Raw genomic sequence first — 6,705 nt, 5'->3', positions numbered from 1 at the left:
GAAAATGAAAGTACTCCCATGGTTGTCATTCTGATTCTGATGAATCAGGGATAGTGACTTTTGTAAATGTGTTTGTCACTAGAAATCTCTGCATTAAAAAATGTAGATAAAGTTTTGGACCCATAACATCTGAGATTTGCTGAAGAAAAAAAATACACTGTTTATAACAGTTTAGGGGTGATGAGGGTGCTGCAGCACACTGAACAATCAGAAGAAAAAATATATATAAATAATTTGTGGTCACACCCAATGATGTGTATAAATCTTGGATGACTGACAGAGGGCACCATCTTGGCACCCCTCTATTGTACAAAACATTTTTTTTGGAAGCTATAGAAATACATTTATTAATGTCTACATTCGTTTTTTGACATATTTATTATATTACGCACACCTTAATCCATACTTTTAAATTATATTATGTGAGTTACGCATAAAAAATATATAAAACATTTTCCTTAAAGTATTTATTTTAGAGAGTACTAATGTTACTGTCCCCACTACAACAACAAAATGACCTAAATACATGTCATTTTGTCCTTGAAACATTTAATTTAAATACTGTAGAATTCCATTAATTCCTATGGAGGACTGCTCTGACTGGGGAGTGCCAATATGGCCGACAGGTGGCTTCAAAGCCTCACCACCTCCCTTCAAGACACACGTGACCCACTCTAATTCGCCTGAAAGATCAACGGACGACCCAATCGCCATTGCACTGTACACTGCCCTCACCCACCTGGACTTAAGGAATGCTTATGTGAGGATGCTGTTTCTTCAACTACAGCTTGACCTTCAATACCATAGTGCCCTCTAAGCTCACCACAAAGCTCACGGCCCTGGGACTGAACTCCTCCCTATGCAACTGGGTCCTGAACTTCGAATAAGAAAAAAGTGTTAAGAAAGTATTTACTAAAATAAACTAAAATAAAATAAAGTAAAAAATAAGCAGACCAAATTAAAAATCTATAAAAAATAAATGAAAAATAACTGATAATTACGGCGCAACAATAAAATAACACAGAGTCAATGTGCAAGGTCACCGGTTAGTCGAGATAATTAGATTAACTGTTCAGGAGTCTTATGACTTGGGGCTAGAAGCTGTTAATAAGCCTTTTGGACATAGACTTGGGGCTCCAGTACCGCTTGCCATGCAGTAGCAGAAAGAACCATCTATGACTAAGGTGGCTGGAGTCTTTGGCAATTTTTGGGCCTTCCTCTGACACCGCCTGGTATAGAGGTTATGGATGGCAGGAAACTTGGCCCCAGTGATGTACTGGGCCGTATGCACTACCCCCTGTCGTGCCTTGCGGTCGGAGGCTGAGCATTTGCCATACTAGGAGATGATGCAACCAGTGCTCCATGCTCTCGATGGTTCAGCTATAGAACTTTTTGAGGAGCTGAGGACCCATGTGTCACACCCTGACCTTGGAGATCCTTTTTATGTCTCTATTTTGGTTTGGTCAGGGCGTGAGTTGGGGTGGGCATTTCTATGTGTTGTGTTTCTATGATTTTCTATCTCTATGTTTTGGACAGGTATGGTTCTCAATCAGGGACAGCTGTCTATCGTTGTCTCTGATTGGGAACCATACTTAGGTGCCTTTTTTCCCACCTGTCTTGGTGGGAAGTTGACTTTCTTTATGGCACTTAGCCTTAAGCTTCACAGTTTTGTTTGTAGTGTGTATTGTTTTGTTCGGCGTCTTTTTCTTAATTAAAGAACATTTTTTATTATTATTATTTTTATTTCACCTTTATTTAACCAAGTAGGCAAGTTGAGAACAAGTTCTCATTTACAATTGTGACCTGGCCAAGATAAAGCAAAGCATTCGACACATACAACGACACAGAGTTACACATGGGGTAAAACAAGCATACAGTCAATAATACAGTATAAACAAGTCTATAAACGATGTGAGCAAATGAGGTGAGATTAGCGAGGTAAAGGCAAAAAAAGGCCATGGTGGCAAAGTAAATACAATATAGCTAGTAAAACACTGGAATGGTAGATTTGCAGTGGAAGAATGTGCAAAGTAGAAATAAAAATAATGGGGTGCAAAGGAGCAAAATAAAAAAATAAAATAAAATAAATACAGTAGGGAAAGAGGTAGTTGTTTGGGCTAAATTATAGGTGGGCTATGTACAGATGCAGTAATCTGTGAGCTGCTCTGACAGTTGGTGCTTAAAGCTAGTGAGGGAGATAAGTGTTTCCAGTTTCAGAGATTTTTGTAGTTCGTTCCAGTCATTGGCAGCAGAGAACTGGAAGGAGAGGCGGCCAAAGAAAGAATTGGTTTTGGGGGTGAACAGAGAGATATACCTGCTGGAGCGCGTGCTACAGGTGGGTGATGCTATGGTGACCAGCGAGCTGAAATAAGGGAGGATTTTACCTAGCAGGGCCTTGTAGATGATATGGAACCAGTGGGTTGGGCGACGAGTATGAAGCAAGGGCCAGCCAACGAGAGCGTACAGGTCGCAATGGTGGGTAGTATATGGGGCTTTGGTGACAAAACGGATTGCACTTTGATAGACTGCATCCAATTTGTTGAGTAGGGTATTGGAGGCTATTTTGTAAATGACATCGCCGAAGTCGAGGATTGGTAGGATGGTCAGTTTTACAAGGGTATGTTTGGCAGCATGAGTGAAGGATGCTTTGTTGCGAAATAGGAAGCCAATTCTAGATTTAACTTAGGATTTGAGATGTTTGATGTGGGTCTGGAAGGAGAGTTTACAGTCTAACCAGACACCTAGGTATTTGTAGTTGTCCACGTATTCTAAGTCAGAGCCGTCCAGAGTAGTGATGTTGGACAGGCGGGCAGGTGCAGGCAGCGATCGGGTTGAAGAGCGTGCATTTAGTTTTACTTGTATTTAAGAGCAGTTGGAGGCCACAGAAGGAGAGTTGTATGGCATTGAAGCTTGCCTCGAGGGTTGTTAACACAGTGTCCAAAGAAGGGCCAGAAGTATACAGAATGGTGTCGTCTGCGTAGAGGTGGATCAGAGACTCACCAGCAACAAGAGCGACATCATTGATGTATACAGAGAAGAGAGTCGGTCCAAGAATTGAACCCTGTGGCACCCCCATAGAGACTGCCAGAGGTCCGGACAGCAGACCCTCCGATTTGACACACTGAACTCTATCAGAGAAGTAGTTGGTGAACCAGGCGAGGCAATCATTTGAGAAACCAAGGCTGTCGAGTCTGCCGATGAGGGTGTGGTGATTGACAGAGTTGAAAGCCTTGGCCAGATCAATGAATACGGCTGCACAGTAATGTTTCTTATCGATGGCGGTTAAGATATCGTTTAGGACCTTGAGCGTGGCTGAGGTGCACCCATGACCAGCTCTGAAACCAGATTGCATAGCAGAGAAGGTATGGTGAGATTCGAAATGGTCGGTAATCTGTTTGTTGACTTGGCTTTCGAAGACCTTAGAAAGGCAGGGTAGGATAGATATAGGTCTGTAGCAGTTTGGGTCAAGAGTGTCCCCCCCTTTGAAGAGGGGGATGACCGCAGCTGCTTTCCAATTTTTGGGAATCTCAGACGACACGAAAGAGAGGTTGAATAGGCTAGTAATAGGGGTGGCAACAATTTCGGCAGATCATTTTAGAAAGAAAGGGTCCAGATTGTCTAGCCCGGCTGATTTGTAGGGGTCCAGATTTTGCAGCTCTTTCAGAACATCAGCTGACTGGATTTGGGAGAAGGAGAAATGGGGAAGGCTTGGGCGAGTTGCTGTGGGGGATGCAGTGCTGTTGACCGGGGTAGGAGTAGCCAGGTGGAAAGCATGGCCAGCTGTAGAAAAATGCTTATTGATATTCTCAATTATAGTGGATTTATCAGTGTTGACAGTGTTTCTTATCTTCAGTGCAGTGGGCAGCTGGGAGGTGTTCTTATTCTCCATGGACTTTACAGTGTCCCAGAACTTTTTTGAGTTAGTGTTGCAGGAAGCAAATTTCTGCTTGAAAAATGTACGCTCACCAAGCTGCACCTTGGTCCGCACCTTTCAACAGCTGTGACACCATGCCAAATCTTTTCAGTCTCCCGAGGGGGAATAGGCGTTGTCATACCCTCTTCACGGCTGTCTTGGTGTGTTTGGGCCATGATAGTTTGTTGGTGATTTGGACATCAAGGAACTTGAAGCTCTCAACCTGCTCCACTACACCCCTGTGAAAATGGGGGTGTGCTCGGTCCTCCTTTTTCTGTAGTCTGCAATCATCTCCTTTGTCTTGATCACGTTGAGAAAGAGGCTGTTATCCTGGCACCACACCTCCAGGTCTCTGACCTCCTCCCTATAGGCTGTCTCATCGTTGTCGACACTGTTGTGTCATCGGCAAAGTTAATGATGGTGTTGGAGTCGTGCTTGGCCATGCAGTCATGGGTGAACAGGGAGTAGAGGAAGGGACTGAGCACGCACCGCTGAGGGGCCCCTGTGTTGAGGATCAGCATGGCATATGTGTTATTACCTACCCTTACCACATGGGGCGGCCCATCAGGAAGTCCAGGATCCAGTTGCAGAGGGAGGTGTTTAGTTGCAGGGTCCTTAGCTTTGTGATGAGCTTTGAGGGTGCTATATGGTGTTGAACGCTGGGCTGTAGTCAATGAATAGCATTTTCACATAGGTGTTCCTTTTGTCCACGTGGGAAAGGGCAGTGGGGAGTGCAATAGAGATTGCATCATCTGTGGATCTGGTCGGGAGGTATGCAAATTGGAGTGGGTCTAGGGTGTCAGGTAATGTAGAGATGATATGATCCTTAACTAGCCTCTTAAAGCACTTCATGATGACAGAAGTGAGTGTTACGGGGCTATAGTAATTTATATATATTATCAGTCACACAATGGAGACTGGAGAGGTTACCTTTGCTTTCTTGGGTACAGGAACAATGGTGGACATCTTGAAGCAAGTGGAGACAACAGACTGGGATAGGGAGAGATTGAATGTGTCCGTAAGCACTCCAGCCATCTGGTCTGCGCATGCTCTGAGGATGTGGCTAGGGATGCCGTCTGGGTTGGCAGCCTTGCGAGGGTTAACACGTTTAAATATCTTACTCACGTCGGCCACAGAGCAGTTCTTGGGAACGGGCCGCTTCGGTGGAACTGTGTTATTCACAAAGCGTGCGAATGTGTTTAGCTTGTCTGGGAGCAAGATGTCGGTGTCCGGGCGACGTGGCTGGTTTTCCCTTTGTAATCCGTGATTGTCTGTTGACCCTGCCACATACGTATCGTTTCTGAGCCGTTGAATTGTGACCTTACTTTGTCGCTGTACTGACGTTTTGCCTGTCTGATTGCCTTATGGAGGGATTAACTAAATCAAATCAAATTGGTCCCATACACATGGTTAGCAGATGTTATTGCGAGTGTAGCAAAATGCTTGTGCTTCTAGTTCTGACAGTGCAGCAATATCTAACAAGTAATATCTAAAAACTCCACAACAGATACCTAATACACACAAATCTAAATAAAGGAATGGAATAAGAATATATAAATATATAGATGAGTAATGACAGAGCGGCATAGGCCAAGATGCAATAGATAGTATAGAATACAATATATACATATGAGATGAGTAATGCAAGATATGTAAAAATGATTAAAGTGACATTATTAAAGTGGCCAATGATTTTACAAGTCTGTATGTAGGCAGCAGCCTCTCTGTGCTAGTGATGGCTGTTTAACAGTCTGATGGCCTTGAGATAGAAGCTGTTTTTCAGTCTCTCTGTCTCAGCTTTGATGCACCTGTACTGACCTCGCCTTCTGGATGGTAACGGGGTGAACAGGCAGTAGCTCAGGTGGTTGTTGTCCTTCATGATCTTTTTGGCCTTCCTGTGACATTGGGTGCTGTAGGTGTCCTGGAGGGCAGGAAGTTTGTCCTCGGTGATATGTTGTGCAGACCGCACAACCCTCTGGAGAGCCCTGCGGTTGTGGGAGGTGCAGTTGCCATACCAGGCGGTGATACAGCCCGAAAGGATGCTCTCAATTGTGAGTCTGTAAAGGTTTGTGAGGGTTTAGGTGACAAGCCAAATTTCTTCAGCCTCCTGAGGTTGAAGAGGCACTGCTGCGTCTTCTTCTCCACACTGTATGTGTGGGTGGACCATTTCAGTTTGTCAGTTGTATGTACGCAAGAACTTAAAACTTTCCACCTTCTCCACTGCTGTACCGTCGATGTGGATAGGGGGGTGCTACCTTTGCTGTTTCACAATCATCTCCTTTGTTTTGTTCATGTTGAGTGAGAGGTTATTTTCCTGACACCACACTCCAAGAGCCCTCACCTCCTCCCTGTAGGCTGTTGTGTTGACTGCAAACTTAATGATTGAGTTGGAGGCGTACATGGCCACTCAGTCATGTGTAAACAGGGAGTACAGGAGGGGGCTGAGCACGCATCCTTGTGGGGCCCCAGTGTTGAGGATCAGTGAAGTGGAGATATTGTTTCCTACCTTCACCACCTGGGGGAAGTCCATCAGGAAGTCCAGGACCCAATTGCACAGAGCGGGGTTGAGACCCAGAGCCTCAGGCTTAATGATGAGCTTTGAGGGTACTATGGTGTTGAATACTGAGCTGTAGTCAATTAACATCATTTTCACATCCTCTTGTCCAGATGGGATAGGACAGTGTGCAATGTGATGGAGAATGCATCGTCTGTGTACCTGCTGGGGCGGTATGCAAACTGAAGTGGGTCTAGGGTGGCAGGTAAGGTGGAGGTGATATGATCCTTGACTTGTC

The sequence above is a fragment of the Oncorhynchus tshawytscha genome, linkage group LG22 (assembly GCF_018296145.1).
Source record: "Oncorhynchus tshawytscha isolate Ot180627B linkage group LG22, Otsh_v2.0, whole genome shotgun sequence".
In the NCBI taxonomy this organism is placed as follows: domain Eukaryota; kingdom Metazoa; phylum Chordata; class Actinopteri; order Salmoniformes; family Salmonidae; genus Oncorhynchus; species Oncorhynchus tshawytscha.
Note: the sequence above shows the minus strand (reverse complement) of the source record.